Below are 25,548 nucleotides of genomic sequence, written 5' to 3'. Positions count from 1 at the left end.
AATAATAATAATAATAATAATAATTATAATTATTATTATTATTATTATTATTATTATTATTATTATTACTGTAACTGTTGATGTTCAGATATAAAGAAGAGATGAATGTAAAAGTAAGAATAAGAAAGAAAATAAGTCCGATGAAATATATGTTAAGTCAGTATGTATTTAAAAAGACTGTATGGACTAGTAAGTTGTTTAAAAAACCTACTAGTGCTTTTACATGCTTTGGCAAGGTTTTCAACAATACTAGTACGTTCACCAGTAAAAGTGGCGATCTATACGCGTTGGTTTTTCAAAAATACTTTTTAAAGTGTGAGCTGAGTTACCGTTTGCTGTAACTTGATAGTCTTGTTCTCTTTAAATTGTAATAAATATTTACTCAAAGAGTTTAAATCGTTATGAACTTTCTAACAAAAGTAGTGACTAGTGTACCCATTTTTGCTGCCAGCAGTGTCCTAATAAAAACCAATTGAAAATACAGGTGGCGTACTCGTAACTTTTTAGCTTTTTGCTTTTATTTAAATTCTGCAGTAGAATTACGAAAATGCATGTTTAAGGAGCGAGGAAGAAGGCGAGAATATTCTTGGTTTCAAGCAGATAGTTAATCTGATTTCCAGTTTCATTTACTTGTATCGTTGTGTACGGTTAACGTATGAAGTCTCTTATGTTCATTTTCCTGAACAAATTAAATTTGTGGTATTCATTTGGGAATGCGAAACAGAAAGCTCGAGATCTAGGCCATTCTCATGATGCTAGAAGGAAGTTGAACGTCCCACGATTATGCACCGAATCAAAAGGAAACGGTAGTAATGGTAATTAAGGAAAATGGTGGAGTGAAGAAAGTGGGAGAAAACTGGAGAATCGCAATAAAACTCATGTACACAATGTTTGTCCAACAAAAACTTCACTTTATGTATGTTGAGATCGAACCAAAGATCATATGCACCGGAGGTGAGTGTCTTATCACTGAGGCACGGCTGCCTCATGGAAAGAATAGATAGGATGATTATACATTTTAAGTATGAGAATTGGGAAAATCACGCTGGTAGTTTTGGAGGAAGGAAGAAATACGTAGGAAGAGACATGATTAAAGTACACGGACTAAATGGTACACAATATGAGGAAGAAAAAATACAAGTAAATGAAAAGACTGGTTCAGGATATGAAATAGTTTACATCTCTGTGTCAAACCAATCGAATAGTTGTTGACCTCAGTTGAGGAGAGATCGTATGGATTTTCCTTGGTCAGATCAGTGAAATGATATTGGTAAATAGAACTCCTTCGTAGCAGTATGATGCCATTTGTTCCTTTGGCTTGGGAGAACTCACTTCGATTCGTGGTGAGGACTTACATGATTCAGTTCCCACGTTAAGCGGTTGGTCCACGTCAAGGTACGGAACAGGGACATTCAATTCCAAGTTAAGCTATCAAGTTTCTTTTCCACTATGAGAGAGCATGCTTTTAAGAGGACGCCTTGTTTAAATACACATGGTGAAGGTTCTGACGTTTTTAAATGTATACGGCTTTTCAGATATTTTCTGCTTGAAACCAGTTGTGATATTATTATTAAAACATCTTCTATGATATACCTTAACAGTGATCCAAATTATCACATGTGCATTTTAGAAATACTCGGTGTTTAAATTTGTTGTTATAATCGTATTGGTTGTCAGTAGGTAGAATTCAACGGGAAGTTTAAAAGGAAAGTAAAATGTCAAGTTCTCTTTTTTTTCTTTCTTAGGGGCACTGTGGCTCAGTGATAGAGCGCTTATCTCTGATGCTTGGGGTTCGTGGTTCGATCTCCGGCCAAGTCAATTTGTAGTAGACTACATCATGTCCGGAGGTTTTCTCAGGGTACTCCCGTTTCCTCCCACATTCTCATTGTACCAATTATTCCACCATCATTCACTTGCCCAAATCATGCGTTTCCCATAGTCTCAAGTGCATAATCATGGGATGTTAAATTGAAGTATTTTATTTTCATTTTTTCTTCTTTCTACACAGTAGATGGTTAGGACAACAAAGAAAAGAAGAAAAAGACTTGCATTCTATGTTGAGATACTTTTAGTTTTCATTTTTGCTTTGAAATGTAACAGAAAATTACCTTCATTATCTTCTGTTTACAACACAGTTTTTGTGTTTGCTTGTATGTTGTTGTTGACATTTGATAGAACTTTGAATGTATGTGTGCGTTGATAATCATTTGTGGACATTACCTTTAGTAATACGTAGTTCTTTTTCTTGTAATGACGTTGAATACTTCTATTCAAAAACATTCAATGTCTGAAAGCTGTTCACTTTCCCTTCAATAGCAAATTTTGATGCATAGGCCAAGGATAAAATATTCGAATCGAAGAAAGTATTTCAAACACATTCTTTTTGATTGTGTAACTTATCCGCGAGACAGTTACAGTACGAAAGTTGTAGGCAATTATGACGGGAATAAAGTTTAATACTGGTATAAATTTCCAAATTGGGGAAGTACGTCGTACTTCATTAATTTTATTTAAACATATTTTTATTAACAGTTGTTTTGCAGAAATTTTACTAAGTCCAAATGCCAAATTAGATGATCCATAGCTCGGGAACCAAAATCCTGCTCACCATAACATTTCACAAGCTTGCGTAGCAGGTCAAGGTGTGGCACTTTGCCAAACTTGATGCAAATCGAATGAGTTCAGTTGAACTCATACGGTATATACTGTTCTTGATTTTCATAAATAAATCAGAAACGATAAAATGAGCTTACGCAAAGTAAACATCAGCAACGGAATTATGTCTTTAAAAAAAATGTTTCATTTAGATATACAATAGGATGTATCGAAAAAATGTTTTTTTCGAAATCTTGTTACCCTTAGTGGCGATTTTTGGCAAATGTTAATAAAAAACAGAAAAAATTTTCAGATCGATACGTCATTTTTTTGAAATGCCGCCATCGGCTTCAAATTTTTAAAAAATGATGAAATCGTAGATTTTTTGAAGACAGTAAGCAAAATAGTTCTAACTTTATACTATGTTCCACAATTGTTCTCCGGACAGTCCCAATATAATGTGAAAAAATTTTAAGACTCTGCTTCAACTTTTTGAGTTACCGACATCTCTATCACCTATGAGAGGAAAAATCTTAAAATCTTATATATTAATGTATATTTGTAAAAATTCCGTAAAAAATATTTAAGCATGTTAATGATTTTTCTGTCAGATATCAGACATAATGGAGTCAGAAATCAATAAAATGAAATGTATTCAACTCTTTATATAATTGGAAAACGTATAACATTTTAAAAATTGCAGAAAACTAGCTGAGATATAGTGGTTTTCAAAGCTAAACCAAGTTTTCTTATCAGCAGTAAAACTGCCATATGGTTGTTAGCGGCCACGTGCGGTTTGTCAACCAGTTGGATGTTGCCGGTATTACAAAAGCTTAGCCGCTGTCCCTGTCGCCAGGGTAAACAATGAAGTCTCGAACTATTTTTTTCTGAGTGTTGCAAACCAATAAGCAGATACATAAAACCAGAATAACCATTTAAAATAGGGATAAAATACGTACACGTCATTCAACAAGTAATTTTCTCTCCTATTAATATAATAATAATAATAATAATAATTATATGATAGTTTTTACGTCCGAGCAGTTTCGGGCTACTGTGCATTTTCGGTAATGCTCGGAAAATAGAATAGATCCTGGACCGCACGTTGGACCGATATTGTATTTTTACCCGTATGAATCGGGTTTGCCCGATTGAACCGTATGAATAGGGATGACCTGATAATCCCGTGTGTCATTATTGTAAATGATGTGTTGTTTCACTTTATTATCATAATACAAATTGTTCTAATTATCATGTACGAACTCATAACGAGTCTATCGGGTCAAACGCTCCAAACAGGCCAAACACGGGTCAAACGAGTTTATCAGGTCTAAGGATCGAGTAAACCAAACGCAACGGGTATCGGGCGGGTACAGCTTACCCGAAAAGTCCAAGCACTAATTATAGGTTAAAGTTGGTATAATTATAGGTATAAGTCTAATTGTTTGCAAATTTTTTGTTAACCGACCAACGAACTTGCGGATACATAAATATAAATGCTCAAATCTAAATTATTGCATTATATTATTGCAATGAGCATCAACATGATTTATTATTAGGAGTTAGCGTGATGCACTAATGTTAGTCTTTTATAAATAGTATTATTATTATTATTATTTGTTTATGCCCTTCATGAACTTAGAATCAATCTCATAAAGCACTACATCAGACCTGATTGAACATTATTTTGAAAATTCTCACATAAATAGATAAAATAAACAATTGGAACTTAACACTTCAAGAGTTCAAAATATGTCATCGTTTTCGTTTTCCTCAGTTTCTGAGAACGATTGATCTATCTCGATGACATGATCTTTGTCTCCATCAAAAATATTTTGCAAGACACGATAACTTTGTTCAATGTCCTGGGAAAACATTATTATTATTATTCGACAGACCATCTGTCTATGATGACAATTTAAAATTTTTTCTTTAAAAAAAGAAATGATTAAAAACCATTCTATTAAGTACCTAAAACCTCACATGTATTAATGTATGCAGGTTAATATCTGAGTAATAAAGCTATCATTATTAATTTCCTGTGTATAGTATCCTAATATGTAGTTTGTCCAGTTTTTATACACGTGAAGAATCAGATTAGAAAGAAACTGATCAATTATATATTGACCTGTATAACTATATCTTAAAGTTAGAAATAATATACTTACAAGCAGAGCAGATAAACAGACAGAATCTTTATTAAGCCTATTACTAATATTACATATAAATTCCTGGCGCAACAGCCTTTAGAAGACCTGGACTTATGGCACTCATTTCTGTGGGGTAATGTCTTTAGAGGTCCGCACGGACTCGGGCTACTATGATAACCGTAATGGGGTTAGCCATACTGAGAGCTTTATACAGTTCTACCTGAGTTGGTGCGGCAACGCCGAAATCTAGTTACAATGAAGGATTTATGGTAGGGACAAGTAAACCCTTAGATCTTGACCTTCGAGGAAAAAATTGGTTATGTTTTGTCGCGATGTATACAACATTATAATTCCTGTACCTTTTAGCTTATTTCCAAGGAAATTTATTACATTCGAAATAACCCACATTTCACCACGAAGAGTTAGCTTCAGTTCAAGTTTCGCCTACTCTTTCATTCCTGGACTTTTTGTTTTTGCAGATTACTGGTTCTCAAATGTCTAATATTTACGTTCAGTAGCTAATTTTTTATTTGTTTTCTGATTTCTTTGTGAACGGCGGTATCCTCTCCCGAGATTTTAAAGTTGCCAAAATAAGTCCACGACGAGCGTCTGCATCACATACAAAACTAGCCGCTTCTGTCACTAATTGTATCATGCACTCTATTGCTTAAATGTGGCAAAGAAAACGTATTTATTCACTAGCAACTGTGGCAATTTTTATGTTATGTTGCAACTCATCTTTGCTTTGGTGTTTTGTTAATGGTGGCTCCATCAAGACACACACCGACAAGTTTGTCATGTTAATGTAGGTTTTCACGTCTAATTTGACCCCAGGAACTTTGCATTCTCTCACATTGACAGATAACGATAATATTCTTACTTTCAAAGTTCTTCTCCAACCAAGCCTTCTTATGTTCGCATCTGTGTAAGATATCATTGCCAGAAGTAAATTGTCAGGATGACTAAGTCACATATTTCGCATTATCACTCGATCCATGTATAATTTAATATTTGAATCCATAAATCTGGAAAATGACAAGTTTCAGTAAATGTTTAGCTCCTTGAGTACACAATGGTTCGCTTTTAATATAGAACCATACAGGAGCATAAACATTCATTATGTAGGAAATCATAATCTTGAACTTTGTTGACGGATTTTCCGTTCCGTTGTAAAGGAGCAAAATTCTATTAGCAGTTGTTACCCATCTTGCCTGATGTAGCTTTCCAGGATTTTGACTAGTCGAACTTGTAGAACAATGGCCCAACGAAACAGCTTGCAAATATTCAGAAGATATTTTTGATCCATGCTTAAATTCAAAGCACTGAAGTTCTGAATCCGATGAACAGCTACAGGTTCAAAATCAACAAGTGGTAAGGACTCGCAGTTTTGTAAAGTCAGTCCAATTTGTCCGTATGAATTGGGCTCCGTAGTCTTTCCATCGATATCGTGGATTAAATTCTAAGTGGAAGTTAATTTGTATTGGCTTTCCTAAATAATTTTCAATATTGGCCATTACTCCAGTTTTTCTCCCAGTATTAACTGGCATTCCATCACAGCCTAGAACAACAAGTTTTGATGTCAAGAAATGGTACTTCTAACTTTGACACTCGTCTTTCTTTTTCACATTTAGAATGAATTAGTTGATCAGCTCATTTACACCAAGCATTATCAAATGTTTCTCTGGCAAATTTTTGATAATGCATTATTGTAGTATCACATGTAGGATTTGATTTTTTCACTGATTTTTAGAAGCTGACAGTAGATGGGAGACACCTGACACCCGGTAGCTGAAAAATCGCCTTTTTTTCCATGGTCTCCTGAGAGCAAGGACTCAATTTTCCAGTGTCTCACGATACGCTATGACCCACGCACCGTCCACCCACGATCTTTTACGACCTCCATGTTAGGGGTGAATTTGTTCCCTTTTATGAGCACTTTTAAGGGGGTGTACTCGTTCCCTTTTATGAGCACATTTTTGGGGGTGAACTCGTTCCCTTTTATGATCACTTTTCCACCCCCTACGAACACATAGAAGAGCAGATAACAGATAAGAATACGTAACATAATAAGGGTGTACTCGTTCCATTTTATGAGCATATTTTCCAACCCCTATTTTAACATATGAGATAACACATAAGATTACGAACACATAGAAGAGCAGATAACACATAAGACTACGTAACACACAGCAGAACAGATAACACATAAGAGTACGTAACATAACAAGGGTGTATTCATTCCCTTTTATGAGGATATTTTTCAACCCTTATTTTACCATAGCAGAAATTACACTGAGACTATGAACACACAGCAGAACAGAAAATACATAGCACAGCTAATAAAAGAGCATGGCTTATTTTCCAACCCCTATTTTAACATAGCAGAGACTATGAACACACAGCATTTTAGGGGTGTACTCGTTCTCTTTTATGAGCATATTTTCCAACCCTTATTATAACATAGCACAGAGCACATAGCAGATCTAACACAAGAGTATGGCTTATTTTTCAACCCTTATTTTACCATATCAGAGACTACGAAACATAGCGGACATAGCACAGGGGGTGTATTCATTTTCTCCACCCCTAATTGAACATAGCAGAAATTACACTGAGACTACGAACACACAGCAGACCAGAGAATACATCAAATTCATTCCCTTTTATGAGTACATTTTAAGGGGTGTACTCGTTCTCTTTTATAATTACTTTTACAACCCCTATTTTACCATAGCAGAAATTACATAAGATTTTTTTCAACCCCTATTTTAAGACAATGAATACCTATGTAACATAGCGATTCGATACGCTCTTTGAACCGATTTGGATGAAACTCAGCATATGTGGGTTTTCGACCATGCTGAGTACGAATATCATACTTATTTTTACCTGGGTCCTTTAGTTTATGTGGCATACGCCCTTTCTATGACAATTTGAACCGATTTGGATGAAACTCGGCATATGGGGGTTTTCGAGCATGCTGAGTACGAATATCATACTTATTTTTACCTGGGTCCTTTAGTTTATGTGACATACGCCCTTTCTATGACAATTTTAACCGATTTGGATGAAACTCGGCATATGGGGGTTTTCAACCATGCTGATTACGAATATCATATCTATTTCTACCTGGGTGTTATAGTTTGTGGGATACGCCCTTTGTATGACACTTAAAACCCAATCACTCATAAACGAAGCAACATATTGAGGTGGTGTTTCCACATTTAGTAATCGACCACCAACTACTGCAAGTTCCAAAATAATGACCATCGAGGTCAAAGGTCAACATACTTAAAACCTAATAACACGAAAACTGAGACACATATTGATTTGCTGTTTCCACATTTAGTAATCGACCACCAACTACTACAAGTTCCAAAATAATGATCACCGAGGTCAAAGGTCAACATACTTAAAACCTAATAACACGAAAACAGCCACATATTGAGGTGGTGTTTCCACATTTAGTAATAGTTCATCAACCACTGCAAGTTCCAAAAATAATGACCATCGAGATCAAAGGTCAAACTCTCAACGGAGCCACATATTGAGGTGCTGTTGCCACATTTAGTAATTGGTCATCAACTACTACAAGTTCCAAAATAGTGACCATCGAGAGCTAATAAACGGAGCAACGGATACATTTTGTACCAAGCAGAAAAAAGTGAAGAATGAATAAATTTTAGTGACTTATTTGCTATTGTACTAACGAGAAAAAAATCAAAACAACGCCATTTTTAACTAGCTCAGAATTTCTGTACAGTTTTGGGTTATTCAAAATAAACGAAAAAAATAATTTGGATGGACTAACGAAAAAGAAAGCAAAGATATGCCATTTTAGCTAGCTGAGAATTTAAAGAAACAAAGGGAACCTACTCAATTTTCTATCAACGAGAAATGCCATTTCAACTACCTCAGTCCAAAAATAATGAACGCCCAATGAACCAATGAACGCGAATAACTCTTAAACAGAGCAACGTTTTGAGGTGCTGTTTCCAAATCTAGTAATAGTCATCAACTAGTACAAGTTCCAAAATCATGACCATCGAGGTCAAAGGTCAACATACTTAAAACCTAATAACACGAAAACTGAGCCACATATTGAGATGCCGTTTCCACATTGAGTAATAGGTCATCAGGTACCACAAGTCCCAAAATAGTGGCCATCGAGGTCAAAGGTCAACATACTTAAAACCTAATAACTCTTAAATGGATCCACATATTGAGATGCCGTTTCCACATTGAGTAATTGGTCATCAGGTACTACAAGTTCCAAAATCATGACCATCGAGGTCAAAGGTCAACATACTTAAAACCTAATAACTTGAAAACGGAGCCAAGTATTGAGGTGGTGTTTCCACATTTAGCAATAGGTCATCAGGTACTACATGTCCCAAAATTAGTGGTCATCGGGGTCAAAGGTCAACATACTTAAAACCCAATCACTCGTAAATTGCGCCACATATTGAGATGGTGTTTCCACATCTAGTAACTGGTCATCAACTACTGCAAGTTCCAAAATTAGTGGTCATCGAGGTCAAAGGTCAACATACTTAAAACCTAATAACACGAAAACTGCGGCAAATATCGAAGTGGTGTTTCCACATCTAGTAATTGGTCATCAGGTACTACATGTTCCAAAATAATGATCATCGAGGTCAAAGGTCAACCTACTTAAAACCTAATAGCTCGTAAACGGAGCCAAATATCGAAGTGGTGTTTCCCCATTTACTAATTGGTCATCAGGTACTACATGTTCCAAAATCATGATCATCGAGGTCAAAGGTCAACATACTTAAAACCTAATAACACGAAAACTGAGCCAAATATCGAAGTGGTGTTTCCACATCTAGTAATAGGTCATCAGGTACTACATGTTCCGAAATAATGACCATCGAGGTCAAAGGTCATCATACTTAAAACCTAATAACTCGAAAACGGATCCACATATTGAGATGCTGTTTCCAAATCTAGTAATTGGTCATCAGGTACTACAAGTTCCAAAATAATGACCATCGAGGTCAAAGGTCAACATACTTAAAACCTAATAACTCGAAAACGGATCCACATATTGAGATGCTGTTTCCAAGTCTAGTAATTGGTCACCAGTAACTACATGTTCCAAAAATACTGACCATCGAGGTCAAAGGTCAAACTCGAAAACGAAGCAACATATTGAGGGGCGGTTTCCATATTTTAGTGACAGGTCATCAACTACTACTTGTCCTAAAGGTACTTACCACGGAGGTCAAAAATCAGCCTAGTAAACGAAGCAATATATTGAGGTGCTGTTTCCACATTTAGTAATTTGTCACCAGCAAATACATGCCCCAAAAAGGTCAAATATTTAAACCAGAATAACTCGTAGATTGAGCGTCGGAAAATTTTTGTACCAAGGAGAAAAAGTGAAGGAGGAATAAATTTGAGTGCCCTATTGAATATTGTACCAACGAGAAATCTAATAGCAGTGTTGCACTGTACTTATAATAGTCTGTAATAGTGCAGTTTATTTTTCGAATGAGAGTAGGTTTTAAAGGAGTATTGTAGTCTACCAGCAATAATGATCTCTAAGAGAGTTATTAGGTAAAGATAACAATTTGCTAGTGGCGAACCAATTACACCGCCATTCTGCGAACACATTTATAAGACCATATTCTGCTACTCAAACAAACGAAGGAATAAGCTCAGAATTTCTATACCTTTTAGTTTTGTACCAACCACAAAAAAAGGGAAGAAGGACCATTATAACAAGCTCACTATTTTTATACCATTTTGTATTACTCTATTTCATTTTTGTAACAATCAGAAGAAAACAGCTCAGAATTTTATACCTTTGTGGTGTTACATTTTGTATATTTTTGTGTCATCCAGAGAACAATTTAAATTGACTCTCCCTTCACTATATGGGAATTGACGTGTGTTTAGCGAATTAGGTTTACAAAATACTAACGGCGACGCTAAAGTCCAAAGTTTCCCGGTCACTAACTAAATTGCGTCATAGTTCAATTATAACTTAATCCATAGCAATTAGCGTACTAAAGAAAACTGATGAAGGACGACAAATCATGACATCATACTTTGCCATTTTCGATCACAACAGAAGAAATCATATCAAAGTAAGAAAAGTTTTTAATGTTCCATGTTCCACACCATCTATAAAGAGTGCTGCAGATAATTAAGCAACGTTACGAATGCGTTACCTAATACTTGTATTGCTCAACGATTCAATTATTTTTTAAACTTTCTTTCCTCGTCTAAGTCCAAAAAGACAAATATATATTTTTGCATTTATGTATTTTATTATAATGGAATATAAGATTATGGAGTATATTTGGAAATAATAGAACATACATCACGGCGTTATATTAACGAATTATTTTGCATTGCCTTGAAACATATTATTAAACACCGAGAATGCATAGAATGCTTTTATTGTAGATGTGTCACACTTGATTTGTTTTTGCTGAAGAGCAGAAAAATGACTAGCATGGAAATTGTTTATGTTTCACCTAGAGAAAAAGAAATTCAGCGTGAAAACGAAAAACCTATACTGTTAATCCAGCCGTCTGACCCTGATTTGCCAGATGAATTACGTGATAAAGTGAGAATCATATATCCAACACAAGAAATAGAAGAAGTGTATTCTTTTAGACGCTATAATAGATATAATGATGAAATACTCCCGGAAAGTGATGATGACAGTGTATCAAATATTACCTGTTTTGAACTGGGAGCTAATGAGTGCGAGTGTACTAGTGAAAGTATTAGTCATACATGTGTTATACATTTATTTAATGAGTATACACCAAATTCAGTATTATTATGTGAAGCATGTTCTAAACGTAATGAGAATGAAAAAGATCACAACTGTTTGTTGCAGTATGATTACGAATTATTGCAAAAGGTGTGGACGCTCTTAATTAAACGTGAAATGAGAGAGAAAATCTATAAACTTTATATAAAGAAGCATTTTAAAAGTTGTAATATTAAGAACACTTGTACTTTGGAGAAAAAATTTAATCTGGTATATGAATACATTACAGAGTGTGATTATTATATCAACAAAATAGTAGAAATGTTTTTAGAAAAAGATAAACAATTATTTAATTCTGTAAATGAACACTGAGCCCACTGTAGCATATGCATTTGATTGTGTAAAAATAGAAGAACTTGAACTGTTAAATGAATCAATTTGTAGTACAGTGATATTAAGAATTTAATAGATAACTAACATGGACACTGGCAGCTGAATTGTCAGGGAGAGTCAATTTAATTTGTTCTCTGGATGACACAAAAATATACAAAATGTAACACCACAAAGGTATAAAATTCTGAGCTGTTTTCTTCTGATTGTTACAAAAATGAAATAGAGTAATACAAATGGTATAAAAATAGTGAGCTTGTTATAATGGTCCTTCTTCCCTTTTTTTGTGGTTGGTACAAAACTAAAAGGTATAGAAATTCTGAGCTTATTCCTTCGTTTGTTTGAGTAGCAGAATATGGTCTTATAAATTTGTTCGCAGAATGGCGGTGTAATTGTTATCTTTACCTAATAACTCTCTTAGAGATCATTATTGCTGGTAGACTACAATAAACTGCACTATTACAGACTATTATAAGTACAGTGCAATACCGCTATTAATTGGAAATTCTTACACAATGTATCGTTCTTGTTATCGAAGTCTACTCCAACTAAGCATAAGGAGAAAGTAGTATTTTTTTTGCCATAATGGATAATTCTATATGTATAGCTTTATTGTGAGAAAAAACATTTGTTATTATTTTTCACCAAGTTTCCAAATACTGCGAGGTCCAACAGATAGGTATCAGGAGATACCGCAAAAAGGCCAGTTTTACCACATCGTGTAAAGCAACCAAGTAAATCCGCAATCTGGATACTTGGCCTGAACTCGCACACATGATTCCAAAACTTTAATAACTCATCCAAAGTGTCCTGCGTTCCCCCATAGCGAAAGAAAGCTATCACAGTATAACTATTACCCTTAGTTTTCATGGCAAAAAAGGTAGCTGATTGGAAAAGAGAACTGTGTGAGGTTAAACGAGTAACCAACGACAAAAAGTCTATCTTAATATCTACCTGCGATAAATGCTTAACAAATTCTACCATATACCATTTGTTATAGCGACTATTAAACAAATATCTAACCATCAAATAATTGTCTACCACATCGTTATATAGTGGGCATTGTGCTCAACAAAACATGGCTTTATACCATTATCCAATCGAAAATATCTAACTGTAGACCTAGAATAAGCGGGTCGACCATTACGTTGTACCACAGGGAAATGAAAAACTTCGGCCATTGTAATGCACACAACCAAGTATGTGTTAAAGGTTTTAGTCGTTAATACAAAATAAAGAAGCCAACAAAACTAAATATTCTACACCTTCTCGGTGGTACTAAATAGTACAAAATACTTAAATTGATACAATGGTACAACACTCTAAAATAATAATAATAATGATTTAAAATTTAATTTTCCATTTTTTCACTCTCTCCTTATCTCTACTTAATTAAAAACTATCGTTTCTACTAATACTGTATTTACTCATATGGAACTCTCTCAAAATTATTTGTTCGTTTTCTTTTACTAGATGTAACCTGATAAATTCTAAGATGAGGATAATTTTCAAGTAAAGCAGAAGATCGAGATAATCGAATCTTGCTGCCCTTGGTCTAAAATGCGTGCCGAAGACAGTAGAAGAAAGAATTTGTTTTCTAATTTCTGAAGTGGGACTAAGAAGCTTGTTTGTTGTATAAGAGGTATACTCCAATATGGTTTACCGAATCGACGCCCTACTAGCGGGTTTCTAAAGCATAAGGAGAGAGTAGTATTTTTTGCCATAGTGGCTTAATCCGTATGTATTCGAAAATGAAAGTCGAAATAATGCCATATTGTTTTATTTTTTTACTATGTACTAATTGAACTACTCGCAGCAGGATTAGTTAAAATGAACCTCCTTCAAATTTGTTTCTTCGTTACAAAAGGCACATAAATTCTAAGCTAGTTAAAAATGGTCTCTCTTTGCTTTTCCTCTGTTTATTTGTAGAGCACAAAAAGTCGCCGGATAATCTGAATACAAAAGATAAAATGGTCTTTCTAAAAAAGCCAACAAATTTTCTGCTTAGTACAAAACTGAATGGGTCATACAAATTTATATCTTTGTATATTTTGAGTATTACAAAATTAAATAAAATGGCCCTTCCCCGTTTTCTTCTGTAGAACACCCAAATTTATTCCTTCGTTTATTTGATTAATGGCCCTTCACTTTTTCCAGTTGGTACATAAGGAAATAATCCAATCAAATTTTTCTGGTTCGAACAAAACTAAACACTCCATCCAAATTTGAGTATTACAAAATGAAATGAAATTCTGAGTTAGAAAACAGTCCTTCGTTTGTTTAAATAGTACACTTCTGAGCCGGTTAAATTTATCCGATTGTTTGTTTATTTAAATAGTACAAAGTGATTTAAAATACGACGTTATTTCCCATTGGTGCAAAATTGAATAGGTCACTCAAATTCACCCCTTCGTTTGTTTAAATATTAGAACATGGTCTAGAAAAAACGGTATTTCTCATTGGTACAATATTCCTTCGTTTATTTAATTAGTCAAGAAGAGTTAAAACAGACCGTAGCACAAAAAGGCACATAAATTCTGAGGTAGTTGAAATGGCATTTCTTGTTGATAGAAAATTGAGTAGGTTCCCTTTGTTTCCTTAAATTCTCAGCTAGCTAAAATGGCATATCTTTGCTTTCTTAGTCTATCCAAATTTTGAATAACCCAAACAGGTACAGAAATTCTAAGCTAGTTGCAAATGAGATTTCTCGTTGGTACAATACTCAATAGGGCACTCAAATTTATTCCTCCTTCTCTTTTTCTCCTTGGTACAAAAATTTTCCGACGCTCAATCTACGAGTTATTCTGGTTTAAATATTTGACCTTTTTGGGGCATGTATTTGCTGGTGACAAATTATTACTAAATGTGGAAACAGCACCTCAATATATTGCTTCGTTTACTAGGCTGATTTTTGACCTCCGTGGTAAGTACCTTTAGGACAAGTAGTAGTTGATGACCTGTCACTAAAATGTGGAAACCGCCCCTCAATATGTTGCTTCGTTTTCGAGTTTGACCTTTGACCTCGATGGTCAGTATTTTTGGAACATGTAGTTACTGGTGACCAATTACTAGACTTGGAAACAGCATCTCAATATGTGGATCCGTTTTCGAGTTATTAGGTTTTAAGTATGTTGACCTTTGACCTCGATGGTCATTATTTTGGAACTTGTAGTACCTGATGACCAATTACTAGATTTGGAAACAGCATCTCAATATGTGGATCCGTTTTCGAGTTATTAGGTTTTAAGTATGATGACCTTTGACCTCGATGGTCATTATTTCGGAACATGTAGTACCTGATGACCTATTACTAGATGTGGAAACACCACTTCGATATTTGGCTCAGTTTTCGTAGGTTTTAAGTATGTTGACCTTTGACCTCGATGATCATTATTTTGGAACATGTAGTACCTGATGACCAATTAGTAAATGGGGAAACACCACTTCGATATTTGCCGCAGTTTTCGTGTTATTAGGTTTTAAGTATGTTGACCTTTGACCTCGATGATCATTATTTTGGAACATGTAGTACCTGATGACCAATTACTAGATGTGGAAACAACATCTCAATATGTGGGTCCGTTTACGAGTGATTAGGTTTTAAGTATGTTGACCTTTGACCTCGATGGCCACTATTTTGGAACTTGTGGTACCTGATGACCTATTACTCAATGTGGAAACAGCATCTCAATATGTGGCTCAGTTTTCATGTTATTAGGTTTTAAGTATGTTGACCTTTGACCTCGATGGTCATGATTTTGGAACTTGTAGCAGTTGATGACCAGTTACTAGATTTGGAAACAGCACCTCAATATGTGGATCCATTTAAGAGTTATTTGGTTTTAAGTATGTTGACCTTTGACTTCGATGGCCACTATTTTGGGAACTTGTGGTACCTGATGATCAATTACTAGATGTGGAAACACCACCTCGATATTTGGCTCAGTTTTCATGTTATTAGGTTTTAAGTATGTTGACCTTTGACCTCGATGGTCATGATTTTGGAACTTGTAGTACCTGATGACCAATTACTAGATTTGGAAACACGACCTCAATATGTGGCTCCGTTTACGAGTTATTAGGTTTTAAGTATGTTGACCTTTGACCTCGATGACCACTAATTTTGGAACTTGCAGTAGTTGATGACCAGTTACTAGATGTGGAAACACCATCTCAATATGTGGCGCAATTTACGAGTGATTGGGTTTTAAGTATGTTGACCTTTGACCCCGATGACCACTAATTTTGGGACATGTAGTACCTGATGACCTATTGCTAAATGTGGAAACACCACCTCAATACTTGGCTCCGTTTTCAAGTTATTAGGTTTTAAGTATGTTGACCTTTGACCTCGATGACCACTATTTTGGAACTTGTGGTACCTGATGACCAATTACTAGATTTGGAAACAGCACCTCAATATGTGGATCCATTTTAAAGTTATTAGGTTTTAAGTATGTTGACCTTTGACCTCGATGGTCATGATTTTGGAACTTGTACTAGTTGATGACTATTACTAGATTTGGAAACAGCACCTCAAAACGTTGCTCTGTTTAAGAGTTATTCGCGTTCATTGGTTCATTGGGCGTTCATTATTTTTGGACTGAGGTAGTTGAAATGGCATTTCTCGTTGATAGAAAATTGAGTAGGTTCCCTTTGTTTCTTTAAATTCTCAGCTAGCTAAAATGGCATATCTTTGCTTTCTTTTTCGTTAGTCCATCCAAATTATTTTTTTCGTTTATTTTGAATAACCCAAAACTGTACAGAAATTCTGAGCTAGTTAAAAATGGCGTTGTTTTGATTTTTTTCTCGTTAGTACAATAGCAAATAAGTCACTAAAATTTATTCATTCTTCACTTTTTTCTGCTTGGTACAAAATGTATCCGTTGCTCCGTTTATTAGCTCTCGATGGTCACTATTTTGGAACTTGTAGTAGTTGATGACCAATTACTAAATGTGGCAACAGCACCTCAATATGTGGCTCCGTTGAGAGTTTGACCTTTGATCTCGATGGTCATTATTTTTGGAACTTGCAGTGGTTGATGAACTATTACTAAATGTGGAAACACCACCTCAATATGTGGCTGTTTTCGTGTTATTAGGTTTTAAGTATGTTGACCTTTGACCTCGGTGATCATTATTTTGGAACTTGTAGTAGTTGGTGGTCGATTACTAAATGTGGAAACAGCAAATCAATATGTGTCTCAGTTTTCGTGTTATTAGGTTTTAAGTATGTTGACCTTTGACCTCGATGGTCATTATTTTGGAACTTGCAGTAGTTGGTGGTCGATTACTAAATGTGGAAACACCACCTCAATATGTTGCTTCGTTTATGAGTGATTGGGTTTTAAGTGTCATACAAAGGGCGTATCCCACAAACTATAACACCCAGGTAGAAATAGATATGATATTCGTAATCAGCATGGTTGAAAACCCCCATATGCCGAGTTTCATCCAAATCGGTTAAAATTGTCATAGAAAGGGCGTATGTCACATAAACTAAAGGACCCAGGTAAAAATAAGTATGATATTCGTACTCAGCATGCTCGAAAACCCCCATATGCCGAGTTTCATCCAAATCGGTTCAAATTGTCATAGAAAGGGCGTATGCCACATAAACTAAAGGACCCAGGTAAAAATAAGTATGATATTCGTACTCAGCATGGTCGAAAACCCACATATGCTGAGTTTCATCCAAATCGGTTCAAAGAGCGTATCGAATCGCTATGTTACATAGGTATTCATTGTCTTAAAATAGGGGTTGAAAAAAATCTTATGTAATTTCTGCTATGGTAAAATAGGGGTTGTAAAAGTAATTATAAAAGAGAACGAGTACACCCCTTAAAATGTACTCATAAAAGGGAATGAATTTGATGTATTCTCTGGTCTGCTGTGTGTTCGTAGTCTCAGTGTAATTTCTGCTATGTTCAATTAGGGGTGGAGAAAATGAATACACCCCCTGTGCTATGTCCGCTATGTTTCGTAGTCTCTGATATGGTAAAATAAGGGTTGAAAAATAAGCCATACTCTTGTGTTAGATCTGCTATGTGCTCTGTGCTATGTTATAATAAGGGTTGGAAAATATGCTCATAAAAGAGAACGAGTACACCCCGAAAATGCTGTGTGTTCATAGTCTCTGCTATGTTAAAATAGGGGTTGGAAAATAAGCCATGCTCTTTTATTAGCTGTGCTATGTATTTTCTGTTCTGCTGTGTGTTCATAGTCTCAGTGTAATTTCTGCTATGGTAAAATAAGGGTTGAAAAATATCCTCATAAAAGGGAATGAATACACCCTTGTTATGTTACGTACTCTTATGTGTTATCTGTTCTGCTGTGTGTTACGTAGTCTTATGTGTTATCTGCTCTTCTATGTGTTCGTAATCTTATGTGTTATCTCATATGTTAAAATAGGGGTTGGAAAATATGCTCATAAAATGGAACGAATACACCCTTATTATGTTACGTATTCTTATCTGTTATCTGCTCTTCTATGTGTTACGTAGTCTGATGTTCGTAGGGGGTGGAAAAGTGATCATAAAAGGGAACGAGTACACCCCCTAAAATGTGCTCGTAAAAGGGAACGAATACACCCCCTTAAAAGTGCTCATAAAAGGGAACAAATTCACCCCTAACATGGAGGTCGTAAAAGATCGTGGGTTGACGGGGCGTGGGTCATAGCGTATCGTGAAACACTGGAAAATTGAGTCCTTGCTCTCAGGAGACCCTGGACAAAAAGGCGATTTTTCAGCTACCGGGTGTCAGGTGTCTCCCATCTACTGCTGACGAACTTTTTTTGTGATACTAAAGAATTAAGGCTACAATTCGTTGTTGATTTAAAGTAGCTTTTCCACATATAGATGACTTCTTCCAGACTTGAATTATTTTAGAAGCAACTATGTAAGCAATGTCCCTGGCTAACGGACCTTTTCTAGAACTGGAAATCCTTTTCTTTCTTTCCCTTTTCCATAGGAATTGTTTCAGCACACTTTTTATTGTAGGCAGTTTAACACAACTGAACTCTTCTGGAGACTCAATAACATCGTGAATGTTTTTATGTCCTCCTACCGTAATCTAGTCTTATTCTCTAACTCCACAATGATACAAGCAAGAAAATTGCGCACTTACAAACATATATGGAGAAAACCACAAGCTTATGAACAATAGGATCAAGCAAGAAAACAGTATCACGCGTCAACGCTGTCAAACTAGCAGAAGCACGACACTCAGTGTAATAACTCATCTGAAACTGATTGTTATGTCTGAGTAAGGTCAGTCTATTTGTTTAGATAATTGAGTTGGAGGGGAGGCAGGTGCCACACACAAATATTATAAGTTTATCGATGTTTCCTCCAAATCAAAGCGGTGGCAGCACATGATAAACAAGAGCCAACGATTTTAAATTTCTTTCCTCATTATATTTGGACTATTTGGAAAGCAATTATTACTAAGAATAATATTGTATAAAGTAATAAATATTTCACTTGTTGGTTTAAAAGTGTACGATTGTCATTTTTTCCGAATTTCAAGCCAATGGCGGCACCTCAAAAAATTGAGGTATCGATTTGACATTTTTTCTGTGTTATATTAAACACATTTGGCCAAAAATGGCCGCTAAGGGTAACAAGATTTCGAAAAAAAAAAAAAAGTTTTTTCGATACACCCTAATATACAATGGAAGTTCCTATTGATGTTCTTTGTCCAGTTCTTTCTTGTTTGTCGTACACCATATAACAGCCCATTTGTCGGTAAAATGGAAATAAGATTGGTACAGAAATCAATATGGTGAAAAACTCATTTAATTCAAACTTTTTTTTGTATATATATAAATTAAACAAGAACTCTGATAATTGTGAGCTATATATCTTGGAAGAACTGCCTAAGGTAGAGAGTATAATTATTCTGAAAAATGTTTTCAGAAATATAAGAAACCTTTTAGTGCAGGTTCTAGTCGTGTTGAAGGCAATCTGGCTATTCGGAACTACTAAGATAATCATTAATCTCATTCCGTTTCGTTCTTTATTCTATTGATTTTTATATTCTGTATTCTATTCTATATATGTATTCTATTTCTTCAAATTTCCATCAATGAGAGGATGGTAATTTAGTAGTAGATAACTTACCTTTGGTGCGAAGGATCTTGCTTCAATTCGAAATACAAACTGTGTGTGTCACTTGGACAGTATTTCTTTTGGATATAATTTTGTCCGGAATTTTTACACAAGATTAAAAGAAAGTTAGTAATTTCGCTTAATTGACACTATTACAACTATTTTATATAAAAGTCCATACAAATTTGACTTTTACGTTAACAACTTGTGATACTGTTACACCAGAACATACTCAGAGAAGTATTATCTCCAACTTACTTACACATAGTTCGTGTTTTATAAAAGATTTTTATCATCTCCAGTCTTTCACCAAAGAATCTTTGTAAAAATAATTTTCTACAAAAACACAAGTTACCAACAGGTCAGTTATTCAGTTTTTAATTTTAGAGCCCTTGTACCTAAAGAGCAAGATATTTTCATGAAGTGATTCTATCTTATGTGAGTGACTTTACCTGTTGAGAAAGGTCACAGTATAGTTAGGTAAGTAACGGAAACCGTTCAGGAAATCTTGAAAACGCAATAAACAATCAAATCTATGCTGTCACTTTTTAAGTAGTATAAAAAATGTTTAAATTATTTCTTTTAGTGAGTGTAAAGCAGGCATGTCCAACTCACGTCCCCAGAAAATATTTTAAAGTATCTATAACTTTTGTCGCTTACGAAAAGAAACAAGTCCCCAGCAGAATTCAGGTGACCAGACATTCGTCTGATCCCAGTTTTGAAAATCGTTGGAGCAGCAAGTCTCTGAACATCCGAAAGCTGGTTGCATTAAAAAAAAAATGCCAGTAGCGGGAAAGAAACAATAAATATCCATCTACAGTGCTGGAAATTGGTATAAAGGCAGAGTGATATTCGAAAATAGAAGAAGGCAAGAATGCCAAGGATGGATAAAGATTATATATTTACAAAGTAACATTGTAGACTGAACAAAATCAGAGGGATATCGTTTGCTAATACGTCACTGGCACGCGTAGTTTATACAAAAATATAAATTAGATCATTTTCGGGTGGAAATTAGTATAAAGGCACCCATTGTCTTCGGCAAAAAAATAAAAATACAGTGTACGGTACAGAAAGGAAAATAGATGTTCAGTACTTGATTGACTCTCCTTTCTTCTGAATGAGTTGGAATATACGCTTCGGCATTGTGTTTATGAGATATGTTAGTTGTTGCAGTGGAGTAGCTGACCACTCTTCTTGTATCGCGTTTTTCAACTCAGCAACCGTCCCAAATTGCCGGCCATTGCGATAAACATTGCGCGCAAGAATTCCCCACAGGTTTTCTATCGCGTGAAGATCCGGGCTTCTCGCTGGCCACTCCATAACCTTGATGCCCTTACCTTCAAACCACAGTCGGGTTGCTGCTGCCCTGTGGATAGCAGCGTTGTCCTGCTGGAAAATCAAGTTCTGATCGTCTGACTCCTCATACATCCGCACCAATTCTATTTCTAACATCTCTATGTACGTAGATGGATTCATTTTGATGTTGAGCCATGTAATGTTGGATGTACCTTTAACACAAAACGCTGCCCAAATCATAACACTTCCTCCGCCAAAATTTCTGCTCATTTGCACTTGCTCCTCTTTCCTAAGGTCATGCCAATCGTATTGAAAATCATCCGGACCATCTAAATTGAACTTCTTCTCATCGCTAAACACAACATGATTGCATTCGGATGTCCACGACATATGTGTTTCCGCAAACTGGAGTCGCGCCTGCTTGTGCGTCACACTAAGGGGGGATTTACACTTCCGTTTCTTGAATATAAGATGTGGATCTTGATTCAAAATTTGACGTACTCTTCTGGATGTGACAGGTAAGTTGCAAGCAGCAACAATTTGGGAAGATGACATATTTCCGGCCCTTGCTTTGCGCACAATTAATCGTTTCGCAGCCTCCGAAAGTTTTTTTGTTCTACCATACTCCCCGTTCTTTCCGTATTGTGAGCCCAGTCGAACGTAATTATCAATTACACAACTTGAACGATTTAGTTGTTTTGCAATTTGCCTATTTGACAGGCCCATGTCCTTGTACGCACAGACACGTGCTTGCTCCTCACTCGACAACAATTTTCCACGAGGCATGGCCTAGACAGCAGCTCAAAGGCTTTCGCACCCGCACTTCTCTTATCGCATATGTCAGCTGATTCTCAAAGTGGCATCAGGAGTAATGCTGAACGTGTAGAGGGCGCCAAACAACAAGTAATCTTGGGTGCCTTTATACCAATTTCCACCCGACAATCGTCTCATTTTTCTTTTTGTGTAAACTATGCGTGCCAGTGACATATTAGCAAACAATATGCTTTTGATTTTGTACAGTCTACAATGTTACTTTGTAAATATATCATCTTTATCCATCTTCGGCATTCTTGCCTCCTTCTATTATGAAATGTCCCTCTGCCTTTATACCAATTTCCAGCACTGTACTACTAGGATTTCCTTCTGTACGCGCCTTTGTGGGAGACCCGAGTTCAATTCCCGGCGGGAGCTCATGTGGTTTGGATTCCACGTTAATCAGTCGGTCCCGTCTCATATAGCCTCACTGCTGAAAGGGACGGTAAACTCACTTAACCATGATTTCCTTCTGTTCCTTCTATTTTTTTAAAGGGCTACAGTCAGTGGCGTATTTAGGGGGGGGCTTCCGGGCTTAAGCCCCCCGCGAAATCTTACTATAGGAAAGTATATGAAATATCTTGCAGAATTTTCACATTTTCAGGCAAAGCCCCCCCCCCCCCGAAAGTTAGTAAAGCCCCCCTGAAACAAAATCGTAAATACGCCACTGACTACATTACATTCATTCCTCGGCTCTGCGGACCTTGTTTAATGGATTTCTGAAGCAAGGGACAAAATCGAGCACCTGAGTCAGCCTGAGAATCCCGTTTATAAACTAAATATGTTGAATTTATTGTATTGTAATTTTTAGTGTACATGGTGTTCATTGTCAAAAAAAAAATGAGTTTTACGTCTCACGATTATGCCGGTCAGGCTAAAGGAGACGGTGATGATGAGAGATGAATGAAATGGTGGAATGAAAAAAGTGGGAGGAAACGGGAGAACTCCGAGATGTAATTGTGGGTGTTAACCATTGCAGACTTTGCATAACAAATAGACTGAAATAGTGTAACGTCACATTCTTTTCGTTGCCATGGTGATCGCCATTTTATTTTCTATACAAACACGAGCGACGGCTGAGAAATAACGCATAAATGGTGATGTGTTATGTATTTGATTGTAAACATTAATGTAATTTAGCAGAAACGGAACAAGCAATATCCTAGAATTCTTTACTAAAGATTTTCGATATTCTGTAGGCAGCATAAAATTCTTAATCGTAAACGTAAAATTTATCAAATCAACACGATTTTTACATAAAGTTTGTTCCTTCTCTGTGCATTTATATTAACAAATAATTGATACGAACTTACCTCTACTTCAGTTCTTCATGTTTGCCTCCACTCTGTCTTTTAAATACAGTATTTAAATTCACCATCATGCATTACGGAAGACACGTGATTTGATTCAATAGCATTTTCGCCTTTTTCCACCAACTTTACTTCGTTCTCAAAGTATTTAAAAATTCTAAATAATTTCACAGCCATTGTTTACTCAACACCTCATTTACACACTCACGTTTGTATAGAAAACAAAATGGCGATCACCATGGTAACGGAGAGGAAATGACGTCACCACTATTCCAGTCTATTACGAGCAGTATGCAATATCGGACCGCTATTGCTCCCTTTAAGTCTGTTAAAACGAAGAGTGGGTACATTATGTAAGATTGTTTACTTTTATATATATATATATATATATATATATATATATATATATATATATATATATATATATATTTCATTATGACTTTTGTTACCCGCGTTTTTAGATACTGAGTTTGAAGTGTTTGGTGTAAAGACTCTACTGTCGCCAATAGATAGTAACAGGCTTTCTATATCTTTCCAATATATTTTCTAAGGAGTGGTAATATTCACAATAATTTAATCAAATTTAAGATATCAATATGCAAACTTTGTCTAAAGACAAGTCAGAGGATAGAAGCCGCGGTGGGTCAGTGGTAAAACGTTCACATCTGGTGTCTGGGCTCCCAGGTTTGGTCCCCGCTCGCGCCAAGTTATTTTTATGGTGGATAAATATCGTGTGTGCGGATTTTCTCGGGATTCTTAAGTTCAATTCCACTTTCGCCAGTTACCACTTCATTCATTCTTATCATCATTCCCTTTCTTACATTACATGACATAATCGTGGAACATAAAAACTGAGATTCATTTCATTTCCGTAAGAGACAGAGGATAATTCATGAACTTATTAATAATCTTGATCATCCTTCGATGGGAGCATTTAATGTTGATTTTCAGAAAAGTTTCCAACAATGGAATTCACATAACAATGGAAGAAACAAATATTAGAAAATTGCCTTATTATTCCTGTTTAATACGAGGACTGTTCAGAAAGTAACAGACGTTTTGAAATAATAAAAGTAATAGAATGAACAAACCAAAGTGTGTTATATGCATTTGAAAGGTACACTCTTAAGTTATTTTCCCACATAATCGCCGTGCAAATTAAGGCACTTTATCATACCGTGGTACAAGGTTTTTAATATTGTCGCGGTAGAAATCTGTCGTCTGTGATTTCAACCACTAGCATACACCGGCATATGCAGTTTGGCATCAGTATCAAAGCGTTGTGTAGCGAGCCATATTTTCATCGGTGTAGGTCGCTCGGCGCCAAATCCGGGCTTTATGGTGGATGATTGAACACCTCCCACCAAAAACTATCCAAGAGCTCTCGGTACTCTTGACCGTGTGTGGACTCTGCCTTCACTCATTATTCCATGTCCGTACACTTTATACAGTTGACGATGTATTTCAATTGGCTTTTGGATTTTTGCCAACCAAAACCTAATCACAGAACGCACCTCACAAGAGGCGGGATTATCTATTGCAGCTCACATTGTAACAGGTCACAGAAACCATAGTAAGACCGTCATAGTCCTCACGTTACCACAGCTGGATGCGTACTGAGTGTGGCAACATTTTGACACCAAGATGGCGACTGTAGCCCTGCCTACTGCCGCGACAGTCCAAAACGTCTGTTACTTTCTGGACAGCCCTCGTAATTCAATATTTGCTCCGGGGCCGCGGCGACTCAGTGGTGGAGCATTCACCTCTGGTGCTTGGGGTCCCTGGTTCGATCCCAGCTCGTGCCAAGTGAACTTTGTGGTGGATACAGTGTGCGTGGGTTTTTTCGGGCTCCCGGTTCCTCTCACTTTCTTCATTCCACCATTTCATTCCTTTCTCATCCTCACCGTCTCCTTTGCCCTAGCCGGCATAACCGTGGGACGGAATACGGAAAGTGGGAGTTTCATTTCATTTCGATATTTGCTCCATAGAAAATACATTGGAAAGATAGAGTAAACAAACTGCAATCTATTGATTATTTGCGCTTAAATTCATGTTAAGTAATTGTTATTTCTACACCCTCCATTCCAAAAGAAACCGAACTTTTGAAAACAAATAGTACCACTAGTGCC

The 25,548-nt window shown here is 36.0% G+C and overlaps 1 protein-coding gene across 2 annotated transcripts in view; it reads left to right on the top strand.

Annotated features, from left to right (window-relative positions):
• The window catches only part of AP-1gamma (adaptor protein complex 1, gamma subunit), a 161,258-nt gene that overhangs the window by 87,312 nt on the left and 48,398 nt on the right, over positions 1-25,548 (top strand). The gene's annotated exons all lie outside the window — the stretch shown is intronic.

Source organism: Thermobia domestica, chromosome 18, assembly GCF_964235325.1.
Source record: "Thermobia domestica chromosome 18, izTheDome1.hap1.1, whole genome shotgun sequence".
Classification (NCBI taxonomy): Eukaryota; Metazoa; Arthropoda; class Insecta; order Zygentoma; family Lepismatidae; genus Thermobia; species Thermobia domestica.
This window is presented reverse-complemented; position numbering and strand designations above follow the sequence as displayed.